Source organism: Arachis ipaensis, chromosome B5 (genome assembly GCF_059453495.1).
Source record: "Arachis ipaensis isolate K30076 ecotype BB chromosome B5, ASM5945349v1, whole genome shotgun sequence".
In the NCBI taxonomy this organism is placed as follows: domain Eukaryota; kingdom Viridiplantae; phylum Streptophyta; class Magnoliopsida; order Fabales; family Fabaceae; genus Arachis; species Arachis ipaensis.
This window is the reverse complement of record NC_142440.1, coordinates 72,883,790-72,908,485: the sequence shown is the minus strand read 5'-3', so window position 1 is coordinate 72,908,485 and position 24,696 is coordinate 72,883,790. Positions and strand designations below refer to the sequence as shown.

Here is a 24,696-nt window from a genome sequence, read left to right as displayed (position 1 = left end):
TGATGAGCGGATAATTTATACGCTTTTTGACATTGTTTTTAGTATGTTTTTAGTAGGATCTAGTTACTTTTAGGGATGCTTTCATTAGTTTTTATGTTAAATTCACATTTCTGGAATTTACTATGAGTTTGTGTGTTTTTCTGTGATTTCAGGTATTTTCTGGCTGAAATTGAGGGACTTGAGCAGAAATCAGATTCAGAGGTTGAAGAAGGACTGCTGATGCTATTGGATTCTGACCTCCCTGCACTCAAAGTGGATTTTCTGGAGCTACAGAACTCAAAATGGTGCGCTTCCAATTGTGTTGGAAAGTAGATATCTAGGGATTTCCAGAAATATATAATAGTCCATACTTTGGTCAAGAATAGACGGCGTAAATTGGCGTTCAACGCTAGCTTTCTACTCAAATCTGGCGTCCAGCGCCAGAAAAGGAGCCAAAACCAGAGTTGAACGCCCAAACTGGCACAAAAGCTGGCGTTCAACTCCAAGAAGGACCTCTACACGTACAACACTGAAGCTCAGCCCAAACACACACCAAGTGGGCCCAGGAAGTGGATTTATGCATCAATTACTTACTCATGTAAACCCTAGTAGCTAGTTTATTATAAATAGGACCTTTTACTATTGTATTAGGCATCTTTTGATCATCTTTGGATTACCTTATGATCCTTTGATCACGTTTTAGGGGGCTGGCCTTCTCGGCCATGCCTGGACCTTCACTTATGTATTTTCATACGGTAGAGTTTCTACACTCCATAGATTAAGGTGTGGAGCTCTGCTGTTCCTCAAGGATTAATGCAAAGTACTACTGTTTTCTATTCAATTCATCTTATTTCGCTTCTAAGATATCCATTCGCACCCAAGAACGTGATGAAGGTGATGATTATGTGTGACGCTCATCATCCTTCTCCCTTATGAACGCGTGCCTGACAAACACTTCTGTTCTACATGAAATAAGCTAGAATGAATATCTCTTAGATCTCCTAACCAGAATCTTCGTGGCGTAAGCTAGAATGATGGCGGCATTCAAGAGAATCCGGAAGGTCTAAACCTTGTCTGTGGTATTCCGAGTAGGATTCAATGAATGCATGACTGTGACGAGCTCCAAACTCGCGATTGCAGGGCGTTAGTGACAGACGCAAAAGGATAGTAAATCCTATTCCAGCATGATCGAGAACCGACAGATGAATAGCCGTGCCGTGACAGGGTGCGTGAGCATATTATTCACTGAGAGGATAAGATGAAGCCATTGACAAGGGTGATGCCTCCAGACGATTAGCCGTGCCGTGACAGGGCATTGGATCATTTTCCCGAGAGATGACCGAAAGTAGCCATTGACAGTGGTGATGTATCACATAAAGCCAGCCATGGAAAGGAGTAAGACTGATTGGATGAAGATAGCAGGAAAGCAGAGGTTCAGAGGAACGAAAAGCATCTCCATTCGCTTATCTGAAATTTCTACCAATGATTTACATAAGTACCTCTATCCCTATTTTATTATATAATGTTCGAAAACACCATTATCCATTTATATCTGCCTGACTGAGATTTGCAAGGTGACCATAGCTTGCTTCATACCAACAATCTCTGTGGGATTCGACCCTTACTCACGTAAGGTATTACTTGGACGACCCAGTGCATTTGCTGGTTAGTTGTATCGAAGTTGTGAACCATGGTATTGGCACCATGTTCTTGGCGCCATTGCCAGGGAAAGAAAGAGCCAGGAATTTTACATCATTAAAGTGTAATCACGATTACGCGTACCAAGCTGCTCACGTTGCCAGGGATTGTTCGAGCCTGGACATCACAATTTCGTGCACCACTTTGTCTTCTAAATCTCTGCTTTCTCCCTATCTTCTTCTTCACGCACGCAAGGTTCCTCCTATGGCAAGCTGTGTGTTGGTGGATCACCGTTGTCAATGGTTACCATCCGTCCTCTCAGTGAAAAAGGTCCAGGTGCGCTGTCACCGCACGGCTAATCATCTGTCGGTTCTCGATCATGTCAGAATAGGATCCATTGATCCTTTTGCGTCTGTCACTACGCCCAACACTCGCGAGTTTGAAGCTCGTCACAGTCATTCAATCCTTGAATCCTACTCGGAATACCACAGATAAGGTTTAGACTTTCCGGATTCTCAAGAATGCTGCCAATGGATTCTAGCTTATACCACGAAGATTCTGATTAAGGAATCCAAGAGATATTCATTCAATCGAAAGTAGAACGGAGGTGGTTGTCAGGCACGCGTTCATAGGTTGAGAATGGTGATGACTGTCACGGATCATCACATCCATCATATTGAAGTGCGAATGAACATCTTAGATAGAAACAAGCATGTTTGAATAGAAAACAGAAATAATTGCATTAATTCATCGAAACACAAGAGAGCTCCTCACCCCCCAACAATGGAGTTTAGAGACTCATGCCATCAGAGATTACAAATTTTAGATCTAAAATGTCATGAGATGCAAAATAAATCTCTAAAAGTTGTTTAAATACTAAACTAGTAACCTAGGTTTACAGAAAATGAGTAAACTATGATAGATAGTGCAGAAATTCACTTCTGGGGCCCACTTGGTGTGTGCTGGGGCTGAGACTTAAGCTTCTCACGTGCCTGGACAGTTTTGGGTGTTCAACGCCAGGTTGTAACCTGTTTCTGGCATTGAACTCCAACTTGTAACTTGTTTCTGGCGGTGGACACCAGACTGCAACATGGAACTGGCGTTGAACGCCAGTTTACGTCATCTATCCTTGAGCAAAGTATGGACTATTATATATTTCTGGAAATCCCTGGATGTTTACTTTCCAACGCAATTGAGAGCGTGCCATTTGGAGTTCTGTAGCTCCAGAAAATCCACTTTGAGTGCAGGGAGGTCAGAATCCAACAGCATCAGCAATCCTTTTTCAGCCTGAATCAGATTTTTGCTCAGCTCCCTCAATTTCAGCCAGAAAATACCTGAAATCACAGAAAAACACACAAACTCATAGTAAAGTCCAGAAATGTGATTTTTAATTAAAAACTAATAAAAATATACTAAAAACCAACTAAATCATACTAAAAACTAAGTAAAAACAATGCCAAAAAGCGTATAAATTATCCGCTCATCAATTGTCTAAGTGTATTACATGCTTACTTGCTAATTGTTTTACCTGCTGTATATGTATATTACTTGTGTTTTACTTGCTTACATTACTTGTGTTTTCTGTTGGGATTGAGAAGGTTCGTAGGCGGTGGTGATACGGAATTTACGATTCAATATTCCGTAGAACCACCGGCAAGTACACCGGGTCGCACCAAGTAATAAACTCACGGTAAGTGAGTGTCGATCCCACAAGGATTAACAGATTAAGCAAGCGATAATTAATTGATTATTCTAGTTAGACGGTCATAATTGGATGATGAGCAAACAAGAAATGTAAATGACATAAAAAGAAAGTAAATGGAAGCAATAAAATGACAAAAAAGTAAATGACGGAAATGTAAATTACTGGAAATTAAATTGCAAGAAAAGTAAAGTACGAGAAAATAAAGTGCAAGAAAGTAAAGTGCAAGAAAGTAAATAATAGCAAGAATTAAAAATAAAAAAGAACATTAGGATCAAGAGATATTGTATTCTCAGGATCAACAATTCTCATCTCCACTTCAATCATACAATCATTGATCTCTTGGCAAATCATAAGTGATTGAATTCCAATTCCTTGGCAATTCAATCTCTCTTAACTTGAGCGATTGCTAATTCCTTGATCTAATTGTTCATGAGAAAAGATGAAGAGTGGTCTCCAATTTAAAGCCACACAATTTTATGAATCAAGTTTTGGGATGATTATATGTCACGTATCAATCCTAAACCTAATTTCATAACCACTATGAGAAAGAACTTCAAGCATAATTCTATGATTCTTTTTCTAAGACTCACATAGAAAGCAAATAAATTCAATTCCTCTTCTGATAGAATTTGAATAATTAAAATGAAGATCGAAGATCTTTCTAAAGAAACAATAAAAGAAGAATTGAAGATGAAGAATGAAAACAAATTAACTCATTAAATTGCAACAGGGCTCTTTTTCCCAATATTGAAAATTAGAAATTCATAATAAAATATTTACAAAAGTGTGTAAAAAAATGGAAGAAGAGAAGAGAATGAGTATGTAAAGAGAGAGTCCAAAGACTCTCCCTAGAATGGTGTCCGTAAAAAATGAAACTAAAGCCTATTTATAAGCTACCTAAATTACAAATTCAAATGAAATTGAAATTAAACTACAATCAAATAAAAATTAACTACTTCTAAATTATTCTTGTAGCCTTGATTGGTTGTTAATTGTGGAATTGCTTATATGAATTTTGAATAGACTTTGAGTGAGAAAAGTTGCCTAAATTGAAGTTCTAGGGGTGGCTTGGGCGTTACTTGGATACGACGCTTCCTTCCCTTGGCGTTACCAACACTTCACAATTTGGGGATAAAAAGCTGTTGTCGCGCGTACGCATGCCTTGTGTACACGCGAATTCGATTTTTGCTTAGTTGCGCGTTCGCATGAGGTGTGTGTACGCGTAACTGTACAAGTTTCCTTTTTTCAGAATGCATCGCAAGCATTACTTGCCAAGACGCCTTGCATTTTGGGTGTTGCCAATGCCAACTTTCATACCTCCAGAAGCAACTCCTTGTAAAATTAGAAAAAATTATTAATTATTAATAATGATATAATAACTTGATTATTTAATTTAAGAACAAATAATTATATACAATTTTTTTATATAATTTGAATAATTTATATTTAGTATAATTTATAATAAATTAAAATATTATCTTTTTCGTCTAATAATATAATTATATACATTCTTACCATTAAGTGATTTAAAATATTAATATATACATTCTAAATTTAATAACATATAAATATTATTTTCTCATAATCATATATTAATATCCACATTTCTGCCGTAATATTTGTTATTAATACTATATAATATATTGATATATGGAAAGTACTCCATAATTAAAGACATGATAATCATGATTCTTTAATTCAGTAAGCTTACTTTGTGACATGTTTGCACATCTATCCAAATTAGAGGCGCAGCCATCAAGAAATCTTAATTCTCTAATCCATTTACAAACATTTTGTCTCTGCTCCGATCTTTTGTTAGAGCGAACATTGTCTTTTATAACACCCTAACTTTTAGCACATCATGATCGTACCGAAAGTAGGAGTTACTAACCTGTTTTCTTTTATTATCTACTTAATATTGAGCCTTTACATCGATATCGCGTTTCAGTTTTTGAGAAAATTCCAAAAAAAAAATATTGTTTGTTAATAATCAAAATCATTCATAAAAGAACACCAAATAATAATAATCACATAATTAGTAATAGTAATAAATATTACACAAAAGAATTCAAATGAAACTCAGAAACAATCCCTATCCCTCTGGATAAAATAGAAACTAAAGTGACAATGGCGAGGGAACTCTATAAAAGCGACAGGAATCATAAGTAAATCTATTAATCGTCCGCAGCTTCATACTGAGTCTTCGAACTTGTGTCACTGAAAGGGTGGAAGATTTTGGGGTGAGAACAAACCATGCATTCTCAGTAGGGAATGGGAATGCCGTAAAAGTAATGATTAAGATGCAAATAATTAACTTTACTTAATAAAACTATTTTTATCAAATCTCTGAAAATACTTTTTAATTCTACTTTAGATAATTAATTACTTTTCTTTAAATTTCTAAACTCAAAATAGATTTCAGTCACAAAACTTGTCATATCAACTATCTCTTAGCCACCTAATTAATTCTTAGTCACAACAATAGTTATTAATCACCTCAATACATCCACAAACCAATAGAACAAGTAAGGGATTCAATTCAACACGCAACAAGTCGCAATAAGACAAATAACATAATCACAAATAAACAAGGTAAGCAAACACAACCAAATGTAAATATGCAAACAAGAATAATGCATGTCTAGTCCTATCGCAGGTAATGAGCTCATTTGTCAGTTTCAACTCGCACCCAACGCAATCCGATTCGCAAGACAGATAAGGCATTCCAGCGGCATAACCTTTGCAAGTTTCTACTTCTTGCAGGCGCTGCTGATTCTCCAGCTGAAGTATGCCGAACATGACCTCTGCAAGTACTTGCAAGTGCTGATTCTCTAGCTGAAGCATGTGCCACTTTCTCCTGGAAGCCATTCCATACACACGGGCATCCCCACACGATCATTCACACATAAAGCCCACGGCTTAACATTCTCACATCAGCACCTCAACTATTTACTTTTCGTCACTCTCTCGTGACCTTTTAATCATTCCTTAATCACACGTGCCGCGTTCTCTTATCCCTTTTCTTTCGTATTCTTAACAAACCGAATTCATTTCATAACTTAAAACAAAATCTTTTAAAATAGAATTTCAAATAAAGTCCCAAATTTTATAAAAATTTCGGCAGCACTTCGCCTAAAACTCGAGCTTAGCCACCTTACGGATTTCCTCTTTTTCAATAAATCACCAGCCATTTTCTCAACAATTATCAAATCAGCAGAATTCTTAGTAATCAACATATTTTATAGCCATATACTTTTAATAATTTCAAATTATTTATAAATCCTCAAAATTATTGTTTTAGTTAAGAAATCAATTTTTAAGAAATCAGTTTTGAAATCCAAGCTCAATCTATTTTTTTTGTTCATAAAACCTCAATCTCCACAATTCACTTATCTTTTTCTCAACAGCGATCAGAACAGCAAGGTACCCCAACCCATTCAGTTTAGTAACCAATAAATTCTCTAACAAGTTTGCAACAATATCCACCATCATCAAATAAATCTCAATTCCACAAATAACACAAATTTAAGCGCGATTTTATCACATTCAATTATATTCACCATCACTAACAATCTCAATTTCATCAATTTTCATCAATTAATCAAATGAGACATTTATAAATTATTTGCAGTTACTCACTAAACTTCAGTGGCATTCGTAAATTAAAACAGTTAATTTTAAAATAAATCCTACCTCCGTACAAAATTAAAATCAACGAAAGCTCCAGAGAAATTTTCTGACTGAGCTGCTAAAAAGGAAAGCATCAGAAATTGTCTGTGTCTCTTAGAATTTCAATTGGCCGAACTCAAGGGAAAGAGGAGTTACGTCACTATCAACTTTAACCGGACAAAAGTAACACCAATGTGTAGAAGAGAAGGATACAGACACTTTTACCAAATTAGATTTTTAATTGGAATTACGGATCTCAAGAAATCAAAACTGAAAGTTTTACGGTGCCATGGTTTCTCTCATTCTCTCTCACGGTTTTCTTTCTCTCTCCGTGCTTTCTTTTCTTTTCTTTCTTTAAAAAAAATGAAACATGCATGGTTTATTGGTAATAAATGAAGAGTAAATAAAGATAGTTAATAGTGATTATAATTAAGTATTATTAGTTAGGAGATGTACGTATCATAATTATATATATGCATATATGCATGAGGCCACGTTTTATTTGTTTCCTTTTCCTCAAATGGCTTCAACCCACTAAATCAAACGGAGCAAGACCATTTAAATCAAATGGAACACAATTATGATTGAAGTTATTGGTGATCTTAGGCTAGGTATTATGCTTTATATATATACATATATCTTTACATGTATTGGCTTTCCTTAACTTTACTTTCGGAATGGCTTCGGTCATTAATATATTATAGTATAGTAAGGATAATAATAAAATGAAACTAAATAATAATAATAATAATAATAATAATAATAATAATAATAATTTTATATATTTTTTTAAAATATCTCATGTTAATAAAAATTATTTAAAAAAAATTTAATAAATTTTAAATTCAAACTATTATAAAATTTAATCTAATTATTTAAAAAAAATAATTTTTTAAATAAAATAATAAATTATGAATAATTTATTATTTAATTTTTTAAAAAATTTGGCGTATTATATTTTTGGTTTAGCCCATCGTCCGTTATGAAATCTCTTTAATTAAGTTTAGATTTGACCGCCTACAAATATCCACTAAATCTAACCTAGTCTTATCGTTATCATTTGTTCGCTCATTGTCCATTACTGTGTGAATAATATTATCAAAAAAAAAAATTTCAATGTGCATCACTATCCATTAGTGTATTTACACTTATTAAAATTTTAAATTATTTGAATAAAATTAGATAAAATAAAAAAATAAAAATTAAATTAATATAATATTATCTAAAATATTATATTGACGTATTAAAAGATTTTGTACATATATATTTTAGATAATTTTAAAATTTTAAATTATTCATTTTTTAAATATTATTAATTTTTTTTCAAATCCAATATTTAATTAACCATATGTACCTAGTATTGTAGTTAAATTATTACAATAATACATGTTTCTTAAATATATTGATATTAAACTTATTATGCCATATCTCGATTAATCAATTTTAATTTATGCACAATTTTATACTTGTGTCATATCCAAGTGTACCGAATTTTTTTTTTATGCAAAATTTTTTTTTGCCATAGTATCCAAGATGTATATGTATATTTAAAATTATAAATGGTTTATATATTATCCATTTGGATAAATATTATATTATTTAATTTAAATAAAAAAATTTCTTCTGAGTCATTAGCTTGCTCATTTAATAAATGTAAACATAAAATGTAATCTCAAAGATTTAAGCTTTGAGTATGAGATACAATATTTCATTAAAGGTAAAGCACGTTTTTTAACATTTTTTAAACGTGTTAATGTGATAATCATAATCTAACATCGCACTATAGAATTGCGACAAATATTATTGTTACATCTACGTATATATAATTAAAAAATATTAAAATGTTAGAATTAAAATTAAAACAAATAATTTGTTAGTACTTTGCTGAAGATTCACATTTTAACGGTTATTTTTACTTGGAAAAAGTTTGGTAACCAAAATTTTTCAGTCATAATCAGTCAAAACTTTCCATATTTTACTTTATTTATATCATTTAATAACATTTTTATTTTTTACTTCACTCTCTTATCATTCTACTTATCACCGTTCATTCTACTTATCACCGTTCTTATCAAATCTGCTAATTAATGATATTAATTAGAAAATCATATCCCTTTTTATTAGGCACTATTGTAATCAATACTTAATATTCCTTTTTATAATTTAATTTTTATATATAAAAATACAATAAAGATTAATAATAATTATATTTAAGAACGGTAATTATAATATCAATTACATTAAATAATTGCAATTGATTCTTTGTCCGTTATGGTATTTATCATCAATTATTTAAACTATATTTTATTATGTAGTTCAAATTATTTTACATATATACTAATAAATCATGATTCAAAATATTTTAATATTTTATTTTTGAAGACATTATACATTTAAATCAACGTATAATTTTTTAAATCACCGTCTTTAATAATTTAAAAATTTATTTTATGTTTTTCAAAGTGAAAATGATTTATTTTAATTCATATATATTTCTAAATTTTACTATAATTAGATTTGAAAAAAAAATATCAAATACCTAAATTAATTTATTCAATTGATAAATTTATTCATAACATCCACAAGTTCATACACATAACATTCATAATTAAGTAAAATACACATAACATCCAAAATTTTATATTAATAACATCCATAATTTCATACTCATAACATTCATAATTTCATACATATAATATTTATAATTAACAAATTTTTACAATTAATATTACCAAATTTTAAACTATATGTCTTGTTATATATTTCAAATTATCTTACATGTACACCAAAGGGTCATAATTTTAATATTTTTTATTTACTATTCATATGTATACTTATTTATTAATTTTAATACGATGAGTTAATAATTATTTTTTAATTTTAATTTTTTTATTTTATAATAGCCTATATGTAAAATATGAGTTGTATACCAGAAGTTGTTAAATTCTCTAATTTAACATCCATATTTTTATACGTATAATATTTATAATTTTATATATATAATATCCATAATCAATAAATTGGTGCTAATTTATTATTATTTATTATTTTATTTTGTAGGTCATGAACCAACAATTTTAGATATTTTTAATTTTCAATAAATAAAAATTGATCAAATTTAAAATATTTTATTTTTTATAAAATGTGTCGAGGTGATTTGAGTTTTTTTTTAATTAAAAATATAAGAATTTGAAATTTTTATTTGGAAAAAAAATTATACAATTATAAATACATGTAATAATAATGAAGGAGAAATTTTCGCAATCTGATTCACATTAAATTTAAAATTAACTTTTAGTATAATTAAATAAGGAAAGATAATTAATGATAAAAAGAAATTAATTGCGTCAATTAAATTAGGAGAGTGATTCACACTCTCTTATAAACGCAAATATTATTAGTCATATACCTTTATTTATTATCTATAATATTTTGGTTACATAGCATTGCCCTTTTTACTTATTTTCTTGTCAAAACATGTGTAAGTAATAATGATGATAAGGAAAAATACGAAATAACTAACATTTTAAATAATTCAAAATAATATTAAATATTTTTTATTTCTGCTAAATTAAAAAATTAACTTTTCAGATTACTTTTTACCATGTCCAGGATTATTAACATGATTAACATAGCTTAGGATCTACAAAAAAGTAAATATTGGTCTTTTCATGAACCCGACCACTAAGGAATTTGTCGTTTTGTGCTAAGAAATGATGTCTTGAGAGATTGACATGTGTAATTGGTGCGGAATTTATAACCTACAAACTAATCGGCAAGTGCATTGGGTCGTACCAAGTAGTACCTCAAGGGAATGAGGGTCGATCCCACGAGTATTGATGGATTAAGCAACAATGGTTAAATGATTTACTTAGTTAGACAAACAGAAAAGAGTGTTGAGAGTTCAAATGCATCAAACAGTAATTCAGAGAATTAGAAAACAAGCAGTAAATTGAGGTGAAATATATATGGAAAAAACAGTTAAGGCTTCAGAGATATCTATCTTCCGGATTGACTTTTCTTATTAACTATTTTAATCATGCAAGATTCAATTCATGGCAAACTATATGTGACTAAACCCTAATTCCTTAGACCATTTTATTAGTCTCCTCTAACCTTCATCAACCGCCAATTTCTTGGTCACTTAATTCCAATTAGAGGGTGAAGTTCAATTCTAGTTCATATGCCACAGAAACTCTAATTACCCAAATATAAGAGGATTATATGTCACGTATCCCGTTAAGTCCAGATAATTAGAAATTTAGGAGAAATTGTTTTCAAGCTGTTGTTCAAGTAAAGAGCTTTTCCAAGTTATACAATAACTCAATTAGAACAAGGGTCATACTTCCGTTCCACCCAGATTCATAAGATAAAGAATGGAAACAATTCTTGAAATAGAAATCACTACATGAATTAAAATATAAAAATAATAGTATCAATCCATACAATAGACAGAGCTCCTAACTTTAACAGTGGAGGTTTAGTTGCTTATGGTTTAGAGAAAAAAAACTAGGATCCAGAAAAACTGTAAATTGCGGAATAAGGTATGAGAGAAGAGATGAGATGAGAGAAGCCCTTATTCTTTCTATTTTTATATCTAATCCTAATTAATATAAAAATATATTTCCTAAAACTAAATAATATCTTTTCCTATTTACAAATAAAATAAAAGTTTAATCAAAATTAATAAAAGATTGCGTGCTAGCTTCTTGGAGAAGTGGGGACCACCCCAAATTGCTGAACCTGGCGCCAAACTTGGGCTGGGCCAAGTTTGGCGCCACTACTTCTGCTTGCGATTCTCAATTGTTTCTTCATCTTGGAACTAAACTTGGATTTTTCCAAGTTTGGCGCCACCAAGGCAGTACGCATGGGAAGCTTTGTGATGATCATGGCGCCAAACTTGAGATTTCCCAAGTATGGCGCCACCAAGGCAGTAACTCCATAAGAAAAGTACAGACTATTATATATCGTTGGAAAACTCTGAAAGTTTGCTTTTCAATGCCGCTAGATTCACATCAATTGGACCTCTGTAGCTAAAGTTATGGCTGTTAGAGTGGAAGGAGGTCAGGGTTGATAGCATCATCCACTTTCTTCCTCTTCTTCTATATCTCCGTCAAATCCATCCGAATGCTACCTGAAATAAATAGAATTATACACGACTTAAAGTAGCATCCATAGTGGCTAAAAGATATTTGAATCTTGATTAAACTCAACCATTTGAATGCAAATGGAAAGATGCTCACGCATCACAACACCAAACTTGAATTGTTGCTTGTCCTCAAGCATCCAAAACTAATATAGGCTTTGGTTGTGAATTTTCATGAGAAGTGAGTGTTCAATTAAGCTCCTGTCTCCTCTTAAAGTGGGGTTTATACACTACAATCCTGGATAGCTTTGGCATCTCACTATCCTTTGAATCAGAGGAATGTCACTGTCATTTGGAATTGGAATCCGGATAATATTATGAATTCTCTGGCCTTTATACTCTGGTTTAATCCTTGAACATAGTAAATTTTCTTTCATTCTCTTTTCTTTGGTGCTTTGCACCTTAAGCCTAGCCGTGACGTTAAATGCTTTGTCTCAAGCTTTACTTGACACAAAAACACCACAAGCACTTAACTGGGGAACTCTCTTTTAGTTCTGATTTTTCTTTTAGTTACTCCCAGGCAGTGGTGCTCAAAGCCTTTGGCATACTTTGTTGAATGCACTTGATCTCGACTCTTAGGTAGCTTTTGGTGGAGAGACAGAGACAGAAAGACTAAGACTGAGAGCAGAGACTAAGAGACAGAGATTGAAATAAATCTCAGTATTCTGTTTGGTGCAAAGTGGGAGATAGAAATTGAAATAAGAATGGAACTCTAATTTAATTTGTACAAAAGATAAAATTAGAATTAATTAATTGAAATAAAGATATTTTAGGTATAAAATGTTATTAAAATTTTAGTCTCCATCTCTAAAAATTTTAGTCCCTGTGTCCCTAATTTTTGAAGGTACTGAAATACTGAAATTTTCGGGATAGAGACAGAAATTTTAGTTCCAGTCTCTGAACCAACAAACATGATACTGAGTCTCAGTCTTCCAGTCTCTGTCTTAGTACCTCAAAACAAACGCTACCTTAGTGCTCTGTCTCAAGGATTACTTGACACATTTACACCACAAGCATATGACTAGGAAAATAACTCTTTGAGCTTTTAATCATATTTGACCTTCCTAGTCATTGAAGCTCAGAGCCTTGTGTAAGGCTCACATCGGTTGGGGAGGGGAACGAAGCATGCCTTATAAGGGTGTGGATACCTCTCCCTAGCATGACGCATTTTGACGAGTGAGTGTGGGGGGCTTCGGCTATCATCCCTATCGTCAAAGGTAAAACCGTGAGGCCTTGTGTGCCAAAGCGGACAATATCGTGCTAGCGGGTGGTCTGGGCTGTTACAGATGGTATCAGAGCCAGAACTCGGATCGATGTGCCAGCGAGGGCGCTGGACTCCCTTAGGGGAGTGGATTGTAAGGCCCACATCGGTTGGGGAGGGGAACGAAGCATGCCTTATAAGGGTGTGGATACCTCTCCCTAGCATGACGCGTTTTGACGAGTGAGTGTGGGGGGCTTCGGCTAGCATCCCTATCGTCAAAGGCAAAACCGTGAGGCCTTGTGTGCCAAAGCGGACAATATCGTGCTAGCGGGTGGTCTGGGCTGTTACAACTATAATGCTAAAATCAAAATAACTATAAAATTAAAACCAAAGTAACTGCAAAACCAAGGATACTAGTAGTTGGGTTGCCTCCCAACAAGCTCTTCTTTAACGTCACTAGCTTGACGGTTGATTGTTGCTTTTTCTTCCTCTTCTTCCAGTTAGTTAAGAGAAATGACTTTAGTGGACATGAGGAGAAAAATGATACCTGGTGCACGGAATTGTGATCACACTTTTCACAACTCCGGTACAACTAACCAGCAAGTGCACTGACTCGTCCAAGTAATAAAGCCTTACGCGAGTAAGGGTCGATCCCACAGAGATTGTCGGCTTGAAACAAGCTTTGGTCATCCTGTAAATCTTAGTCAGGTGGATTCAATTGGTTATGAGTTTTGATAATTGAAAGATAAATAAAATGTAAATTAAAATAAAGATACTTATGTAATTCATTGGTGGGAATTTCAGATAAGCATTTGGAGATGCTTTGTTGCTTCTGAACCTCTGCTTTCCTATTGTCTTCATCCAATCATGCGTGCTCCCTTCCATGGCAAGCTGTATATTGGTGGATCACCGTCGTCAATGGCTACCATCCGTTTTCTCAGTGAAAATGGTCCAGGTACGGTTTTTGTACGGCTAATCAACTGTCGAATCTCTCGTCTTGGATGAAAAATACCAGGCACAGCTACCGCACGGCTAATCATCTGTCGGTTCTCACTTGTGTTGGAATAGGATCTCTCTATCCTTTTGCACACTGTCACTGCGCCTAACATTCGTGAGTTTGAAGCTCATCATAGTCATCCCATCCCAGATCCTACTCGGAATACCACAAACAAGGTTTAGACTTTTTGGATCTCAAGAATGCTGCCAATTGGTTCTAGCCTCTACCACGAAGGTTCTAATCTCACGAATTTGAATACTCTGTTGTCAGGAGAGGCAAGTCAAATCCGTGGATCAGAAACCCAAGAGACTATACTCCGGCTGTCGTCCAATGACTACGTTGAACATCATGTAGACCGCTTGTGGTTGTCAGGCACGCAGATCTTGGCTAAGCGAGTAACGAAGATAGTGGGTGATTGTCACGAGTCACCTCTTCATTCTGACTTAACTGAATTAAGTATGAGAGTATATCTTGGAGAAGAAGTAAGCGTGAATTGAAAGAGAAACAATAGTACTTGCATTAATTCATGAAGAACAACAGAGTTCCGCACCTTAATCTATGAGGTATAGAAACTCCACCGTTGGAAAATACATAAGAGAAAAAGGTCTAGGCATGGCCGAATGGCCAGCCTCCCAATGTGAAAAGTGGCATAAGCTTCTCTAGATACAATAGTAAAAAGTACTATTTATACTAAACTAGTTACTGAGGATTACAGAAAATAAGTAACTAAGTGCATATAGTGCAGAAATCCACTTCCGGGGCCCACTTGGTGTGTGCTTGGGCTAAGCATTGAGCTTTACACGTGCATAGGCCTTTTCTAGAGTTAAACGCCAGCTTGGATGCCAGTTTGGGCGTTTAACTCCAGTTCTGGTGCCAGTTCCGGCGTTTTACGCCAGAAAAGTGTATCTGGCTGGCGTTGCACGCCAGTTTGGGCCATCAAATCTCGGCCAAAGTATGGACTATTATATATCATTGGAAATCCCAAGATGTCTACTTTCCAACTCAATAGAGAGCGCACCAATTGGGCTTCTGTAGCTCCAGAAAATTTACTTCAAGTGCAGGAGGGTCAGAATCCAACAGCATCTACAGCCATTTCTCAGCCTCTGAATCAGACTTTTGCTCAGATCCCTCAATTTTAGCCAGAAAATACCTGAAATTGAAAAAAAAATATACAAACTCATAGTAGAATCCAGAAATATAAATTTTTGCATAAAAACTATAAAAATATACTAAAAAGTAACTAAAACATATTAAAAACTACCTAAAAACAATGTCAAAAAGCTTATAAATTATCCGCTCATCACAACCCACCAAACTTAAATTGTTGCTTGTCCCCAAGCAACCAAAAACAAAATAAGATAAAAAGAAGAGAAAATACAATACATTTCAAAAATATCAATGAAGATTAGTTTTAATTAGATGAGCGGGACTAGTGGCTTTTTGCCTCTGAATAGTTTTTGCATCTCTCTATCCATTGGAGTTCAGAATTGTTGGCCACTTTAGGAACTCAAAAATACAGATAATGTTATTGATTTTCTTAGTTAATTTCTTTTTTATTCTTGAACACAGCTACTTTATGAGTCTTGGCCGTGACCCTTAGCATTTTGTTTTCCAGTATTACCATCGGATATATAAATGCTACGGACACATAACTAGGTGAATCTTTTCAGATTGTGACTGAGCTTTGCTAGAGTCCCCAGTTAGAGGTGCCCAGAGTTCTTAAGCACACTCTTTTTGCTTTGGATCACGAATTTTACCACTCTGTCTCAAGCTTTTCACTTGGACCTTCATGACACAAGCACATGGTTAGGGACGGTTTGATTTAGCCGCTTGATGAGCGAATAATTTATACGCTTTTTGGCATTGTTTTTAGTATATTTTTAGAATATTTTAGTTAGTTTTTATTATGTTTTTATTAGTTTTTAAATAAAAATCACTCTTCTGGACATTACTATGAGTTTGTGTATTTTTCTGTGATTTCAGGTATTTTCTGGCTAAAATTGATGGACCTGAGCAAAAATCTGATTCAGAGGCTGAAAAAGGACTGCAGATGCTGTTGGATTCTGACCTCCCTACACTCAAAGTGGATTTTCTGGAGCTACAAAAGCCCAATTGGCGCGCTCTCAATTGCGTTGGACAGTAGACATCTTGGACTTTCCAGCAATATATAATAGTCCATACTTTTCTCAAGATTTGATGGCCCAAACAGGCGTTCCAAGTCAGCTCAAGAATTCTGGCGTTTAACTCCAAAACTGGCACAAAAGCTGGAGTTAAACGCCCAAACTAGCACAAAAGCTGGCGTTTAACTCCAAGAAAAGTCTCTACACATGGAAGCTTCAATGATCAGCCCAACCACATACCAAGTGGGCCCGGAAGAAGATTTCTGCATTAATTACTCATTTCTGTAACCCTAGGCTACCAGTTTTCTATAAATAGGACCTTTTGCTATTGTATTGGAGATCTTTGATAAGTCTTATGCTATCTTAGACACGTTTGGAGGCTGGCCATTCAGCCATGCCTGGACCTTGTTCTTATGTATTTTCAACGGTGGAGTTTCTACACACCATAGATTAAGGTGTGGAGCTCTGCTGTTCTTCATAAATTAATACAAAGTACTATTGTTTCTTTATTCAACTCAAGTCTATTTCTTCTCCAAGATATTCATTCGCATCCAAGAGCATGATGAATGTGATGATTATGTGACACTCATCACCATTCTCACCTATGAACGCGTGACTAACAACCACTTCCATTCTACATGCAAACAAGCTTGAATGTGTATCTCTTGGGTTTCTAATCTAAGGTTGGAACCTTCGTGGTATAGGCTAGAATTATTGGCGGCCATTCCTGAGATCCGGAACGTCTAAACCTTGTCTGTGGTATTCTGAGTAGGATCTGGGAAAGGATGGCTGTGACGAGCTTCAAACTCGTGATTGTTGGGCGTGTGACAGACGCAAAATGATCAATGGATCCTATTCCAACATGATCGAGAACCGACAGATGATTAGTCATGAGGTGACAGCGCATTTGGAACGTTTTCACTGAGAGGACGGAAAGTAGCCATTGACAACGGTGATGCCCAACATAAAGCTTGCCATGGAAAGGAGTATGAATGATTGGAAGAAGGAAACAGGAAAGCAGAGGTTCAGGAGGAACAAAGCATCTTCATACGCTTATCTGAAATTCCAACCAAAGAATTACATAAGTATCTCTATCTTTATTTTATGTTTTATTTATCTTTTAATTATCAATTCTCCATCACCATCTGAATTAGCCTGACTGAGATTTACAAGGTGACCATAGCTTGCTTCAAGCCGACAGTCTCCGTGGGATCGACCCTTACTCACGTAAGGTTTATTTCTTGGACGACCTAGTGCACTTGCTGGTTAGTTGTGCGAAATTGTGACAAAGTGTGATTCATGTTTAAGAGCTCCAAGTCCTTTGGAGCCATTGTTGATGATCACAATTTCGTGCACCAAGTTTTTGGCGCCGTTGCCGGGGATTGTTCGAGTTTGAACAACTGACGGTTCATCTTGTTGCTTAGATTAGGTACTTTTCTTATTATTTTTCAGAATTTTTAAGAATGAATTCTAGAGTTTCAAGGTGATGCTTTTATCATCACAAAAGCTGATTGATTCTCATCAATTTAGCTGCTGAATGTAATGTCCTGCTGAAGCTTGGCTAACCATGTCTAATCTTTTTAGACTGAAGCTTTAGACTAACATTGCATGATTCCTGGAATTCTTATTAAAATTTTTGAATCCCTTTATTTTCTTTTCCATATAAGTTTCGAAAATCACAAAAAAATTTATAAAATCATAAAAATGAAAAATATTTTATGTTTCTTGTTTGAGTCTAGTATCAATTTTTAAGTTTGGTGTCAATTGCATTCTTCTTGCATTTTTCGAAAACATGCAATATGTTCTTCATTAATCTTAAAGTTGTTCTTGATGATTTCATTGCTCTGATCTTTAAATTCTCTTGTTTTGTGTGTTTTGTTGTTTCTCATATGCATTCTCAATTTGTTAGTGTCTCCTATATGAAAACTTTTAAGTTTGGTGTCCTGCATGCATTGTTTGTTTGATTTGAGTTTCCTAAAATTAATTATATTTTGATTGTTTCTCATCATTGAAAAATTCAAAAAAAAAATTTCTCAAAACTATGTCTTTTCAAGTCAATAATACAGAGAATTGAAGATTCAGAACATTCAGCAGAGGAATCAAACAGAAAAAGCTGGGCGTTCAAAACGCCCAGTGAAGAAGGAAAACTGGCGTTTAAACGCCAGCCAGAGTACCTGGGTGGGCCTTTAACGCCCAAAAAGGTAGCATTTTGGGCATTAAACACCAGAATGGATGCCATTCTAGGCGTTTAACGCCAGAAGGACACTAGAGGGAAGATTTTGTTTTTAACTCAAATTTTTTTCAAATTTTCATAATTTTTCAAAATCAAATCTTTTTCAAATCATATCTTTTCAATCATATCTCTTCAAAATCAATTTCTTTCCATTTTTATTATTTTCGAAAATCCTTGTTATAATTAATGATTTACTTCAAAATTTTCTAGTTGTTACTTGCCTATTAAGAAAGGATCAAAAGTTTTAATTCTAGAATCATATCTTCTAATTTCTTGTTAGTCAAGTAAATCAAATTTAATTTTAAAACTCTCTTTTTAGTTTGATTTTCAATCATATCTTCTCAATCATATCTTTTCAATCACATCTTTTTCAAAATCAAGTCTCAATCATATCTTTTTGATTTCTAATTTCAAAATCTTTTTCAAAAATCACTTAATTTCTTTCCCAATCTTAATTTTCGAAAATCTCAATCAAATTTTCAAATTTCTTTTTATTATTTCAAAATCTTCTTAATTTATTTTCGAAAATTCTTCCCCTCTTCTCACATCCTTCTATTTAAGGGACTAACACACCTCCTCAAGGTGCAATTTGAACTCTATCCTTCTTTATATGTTCGAATTCTCTTCTATCTACCTCCTCCTTCTATTCTTCTTTTCCTCTGACACCTCAAGGAATCTCTATACTGTGACATAGAGGATTCCCTACTTTCTTGTTCTCTTCTCTTTCATATGAGCAGGAACAAAGATAAAGGCATACTTGTTCGAGCTGATCCTGAACCTGAAAGGACCTTGAAGAGAAAACTAAGAGAAGCTAAAGCATAATTCTCTCTAGAGGGCCTAACAGAGCTTTTCAAAGAAGAAGAAACCATGGTAGCCGAAAACAACAATGCCAACAATGCAAGGAAGGTGCTTGGTGACTTTACTGCACCTACTCCCAACTTCTATGAAAGAAGCATCTCAATCCCTGCCATTGGAGCAAACAACTTTGAGCTTAAGCCTCAATTAGTTTCTTTAATGCAATAGAATTGCAAGTTTCATGGACTTCCATTGGAAGATCCTCATCAGTTCTTAGCTGAATTCTTACAAATCTATGACACTGTCAAGACCAATGGGGTTGACCCTAAAGTCTACAGAATTATGCTTTTTCCTTTTGCTGTAAGAGACAGAGCTAGGACATGGTTGGATTCACAACCTAAAGAAATCCTGAACTCTTGGGAAAATCTAGTCAATGCCTTCTTGGCAAAGTTCTTTCCACCTCAAAAATTAAGCAAGCTTAAAGTGGAAGTTAAAACCTTCAGACAGAAGGAAGGTGAATCCCTCTATGAAGCTTGGGAAAGATACAAGCAATTGATTAGAAGGTGCCCTTCTGATATGCTTTCAGAATGGATCATCATAGGTATTTTCTATGATGGTCTATCTGAACTATCCAAGATGTCATTGGATAGCTCTGCTGGAGGATCTCTTCATCTGAAGAAGACGCCTGCAGAAGCTCAGGAACTCATTGAAATGGTTGCAAATAACCAATTCATGTACACTTCTGAAAGGAATCCTGTGAATAATGGGACAAATCAAAAGAAAGGAGTTCTTGAAATTGATACTCTGAATGCCATATTGGCTCAGAATAAAATATTGACTCAGCAAGTCAATATGATTTCTCAGAGTCTATCTGGAATGCAAGCTGCACCAGGCAGTACTAAGGAAGCTTCCTCTAAAGAAGAAGCTTATGATCCTGAGAACCCAACAATGGAAGAGGTGAATGATGAGCGGATAATTTATACGCTTTTTGGCATTGTTTTTAGTATGTTTTTAGTAGGATCTAGTTACTTTTAGGGATGTTTTCATTAGTTTTTATGTTAAATTCACATTTCTGGACTTTACTATGAGTTTGTGTGTTTTTCTGTGATTTCATGTATTTTCTGACTGAAATTGAGGGACTTGAGCAAAAATCAGATTCAGAGGTTGAAGAAGGACTGCTGATGCTGTTGGATTCTGACCTCCCTGCACTCAAAGTGGATTTTCTGGAGCTACAGAACTTAAAATGGCGCGCTTCTAATTGCGTTGGAAAGTAGACATCCAGGGATTTCCATCAATATATAATAGTCTATACTTTGACCGAGTTTAGACGATGCAAAAGGGTGTTGAACGCCAGTTCTATGCTGCAGTCTGGAGTTAAATGCCAGAAACACGTCACGAACCAGAGTTGAACGCCAGAAACACGTTACAACCTGGTGTTCAACTCCAGAAAGAGCCTCTACACGTGTAACATTCAAGCTCAGCCCAAGCACACACCAAGTGAGCCCCAGAAGTGGATTTATGCATCAATTACTTACTTCTGTAAACCCTAGTAACTAGTTTAGTATAAATAGGACTTTTTACTATTGTATTAGACATCTTATGATCTGGGGGGATCATCTTTTGATCATTTTTAGATCTCTAGACCTCCATGGGAGGCTGGCCACTCGGCCATGCTTACCCTGAATTCACTTATGTATTTTTCAATGGTAGAGTTTCTGCACTCCATAGATTAAGGTGTGGAGCTCTGCTGTTCCTCATGATTTAATGCAAAGTACTACTGTTTTATATTCAATTCAACTTATTTCGCTTCTAAGAAATTCATTCGCACTTCAACATGAATGTGATGAACGTGACAATCATCATCATTCCCTATGAACGCGTGCCTGACAACCACTTCTGTTCTACCTTTGATTGAATGAGTATCTCTTGGATCTCTTAGTCAGAATCTTCGTGGTATAAGCTAGATTGATGGCGGCATTCATGAGAGTCTGGAAAGTCTAAACCTTGTCTGTGGTATTTGACAAACCCCAATTTGACGGTTTGTTTTGCATTGAATTTAAAGTATTTTGATAACCTTTTGTCACATTTAGCCTAAGAATTAGCATGGTTTTGTTATCTCTTCCATAATTGTGCTTAAGTGTAAAAACATGCTTTTTAAGCCTTATTTTGATGAATTCTAGTTTCTGTTTGATTCCATAAGATGCCTTGATGTGTTTACTAGTAATTCCAGGATTGAAATAGGCTAGGCATGGATCAAAGGAAGCAAGGAAGGAAGCATACAAGTGGAGAGAAGCATAAAAAGTCAAAGAAGCAAAGTCAGCCATGCACGCGCACGCGCACAAGGCGCTCGCGCGCACATCGCAGAATTAGCCAGGGACGCGCACGCGTATCGTGCGCGCACGCGTCGATGAGGGCACATGACCCCACTAATGCAACACGTGCCTGGCGATTTGAGAGGGTTTCTGAACCCATTTTTGGCGCCAAACTGCTAAGGGAAAGGAATAAAAGGATGAAGGATTAAGGGGAAGGCATCATTATTGTGATAACCATCACTTCCAACTAACTAATCACTTTACTTTAGGGTTTTAGAGAGAGAAGCTCTCACTTCTCTCTAGAATTAGGATTAGGATTAGGTTTAGTTCTTAGATCTAGGTTTTAATCTTTGCTCTCTTCCATTTCTATCTCTCAATTCTTTGTTGCTACATTCAATTTTCTTCTACTCTTTTGTTGTAATTTCCTTTATGTTGTTCTTATATTTTGTTGTGGATCTCTAGTATTGTTCTTTCTACATTCTTCCAATTCAATAAGAGGTAATTCATAATAAATGTGTCTTCTTTGCTTTTCTATTGTTGATCTCTTGTTTTTGTAGTTGTAGATGCCTTTAATTCTTGCAATTAATAATGTTTACTTCTATTGCACTTTATGTGTTTGTTGAAATGTCTCTTATAGCTATTAGTTAGATTTTGTTCCTCTTGGCCTAGGTAGAGTAATTAGTGACACTTGAGTTATCTAATTCCTTTGTTGATTGATAATTGGAGAGATTGCTAATTGGTTTGGAGTGCACTAAAGCTAGTCTTTCCTTGGGAGTTGGCTAGGACTTGTGGCTCAAGTCAATTCATCCACTTGACTTTCCTTTCTTTAGTAAGGGTTAACTAAGTGGTAGCAATGAACAATTCTCATCACAATTGAGAAGGATAACTAGGATAGGACTTCTAGTTCTCATATCTTGCCAAGAGCTTTGTTAGTTGTTAGTTTATTTTCCTTGCCATTTATATTTCTTGCCCAAAAGCTTAAAAACCCCAAATATAATTCACAACCAATAACAAGACACTTCATTACAATTCCTAGGGAGAACGACCCGAGGTTTAAATACTTTGGTTTATAGATTTTAGGGGTTTGTACTTGTGACAAACAAATTTTTGCATGAAAGGATTATTGTTGGTTTAGAGACTATACTTCAACGAGATTTCATTTGTGAAATTCTAAACCGTCAAAAATCCAATCATCAAAATGGCGCCGTTGCCGGGGATTTGCAATGGTGTTGTGTTATTGGGTATTATACATATGTGAATATTGTGAATAGGTTTATCTTTTGTTGTTTCTTAATTTTTGTTAGTTTTATTTTGTTCTCTCATTATGAATTCTCACCACTTTGGCTTTGAGTTTGGTTCTAAGTGCGTTGTAGGAAATGTGGACTTCAATGCTAACATGTACCAAGGATGGAACACTCCAAGATGGGAGGAGCCTCAAGGAATTGATCACTCCTATTGGCATCAACCTCCGGACACTTATAGGTATAATTCACATCCTAATGCATGCCAACCCAATGGCTATGGTGAATCACCTTGTGACTTCCAAGCACCGCCACCATATGCCTATGACTCTCACCCTCAACATGAACCTCAACCATTCTCACAAGCCTTTCATCACCAAGCACCACCCTATGATCCATATCCATCATATAACCAATCATCCATACCATATTTTTATGGCCATTATGAGCAAGAACCTCTAGAATCACCACAACCATATCAAGATTACTCCCAAGAACCACCTCAATACTCATCATCTCCATACCTTTACCAAGAAGAACCACCTTCCTACCATGAACCCTCCCTCCAAAATAATGAACCTTCCTATTCACCCCAAGCCCCAATAGACGATCCTCTCACTTTGTTACTCCAAGGACAAGAAGCCATGAAGCGGGATACACTTGAGTTTGTGACCAATTTGACCAAGGTGGTGCACACTTTAGCCCACCAATGCTTGAATACTCAAGGTACTTCCGTGACCACATGTGAAAAGTCAAAAGAAGAGCAAAGCATGAAGGAGAAATTGAAAAATTCGGTGGAGAATGAGGAGTCAAATTTTGTGTTGGAACAATTGGAGGAGCCTATGATCATTGAAGAAAAGGAAGAGGTGGTCGAAGATTTAGGAGATGTTGAAAGTCCAAGGGAATGTAGTCTCATGGAGCACTCTTCCAAGGAGCTTGATATTGAAGTTGAAGAGGGTGCGCAACCCCCACGGCATATCATCGTTGGAGACTTGGAAGAGACTTATCAAGAGATGGATTCAATCATGGATGAATTTCTCTCTACAATGGAATCCCCTCCCATACCCTTGGTGAGCAATGAGAAAGAGAGCTACCAAGAGGAAAACGTTGGCTTGGTGTATATCGAAATTGAAGAATATGAAGAGGTTGACCAAGAAATGGATTTATTCATCAATGAATTTCTGTCCAAAATTGAACCACCTCCCATTAGACAAGAAATCAAAGTTCTTGAAGACAACACCAAGCTATGTGATAAAAAGGGAAAGGTTGGAATCAAGGAAGCTCGCAAAGAGGTGGAAATACACAAAGAAGAGCACAAGGATGCATTGTCTAAGTGTGGGGAAGTCTCCCTTCCCAAGTTACCATCCAATACAACATTTAAGTGGGTAAAATCTCTACCTCTAAGCTTTAATCTCTCACTTAAATATGGTTTGCTTGAAAATGATGGTCAACTTAGAACTCTTTGTGGAATTAAAAGTAAAAACGAGCTGTGTAGTGGTTGGAAAATAGGTGTTAAGCTTATCAAGGCCAAGGCCTCAAGGTATAGGGATGATGTTGGGACAAGAATTGCTTTATATGGATCTAGGAGGAAGCATTGGTGGAGTAAAGAGAATTCTATGTGTCAATCACCTTTATGTCAACCGCTCATCCGACTAAACCA

General features: G+C 35.0%; 1 non-coding gene across 1 annotated transcript; it reads right to left on the bottom strand.

Annotated features, from left to right (window-relative positions):
• Positions 1-19,957: 19,957 nt before the first annotated feature.
• LOC148564614 (small nucleolar RNA R71) lies at positions 19,958-20,065 on the bottom strand. The gene has a single exon (XR_015883935.1). It is a non-coding gene; the product is annotated as a small nucleolar RNA R71 (small nucleolar RNA).
• Between the last annotated feature and the right edge of the window lie 4,631 nt (positions 20,066-24,696).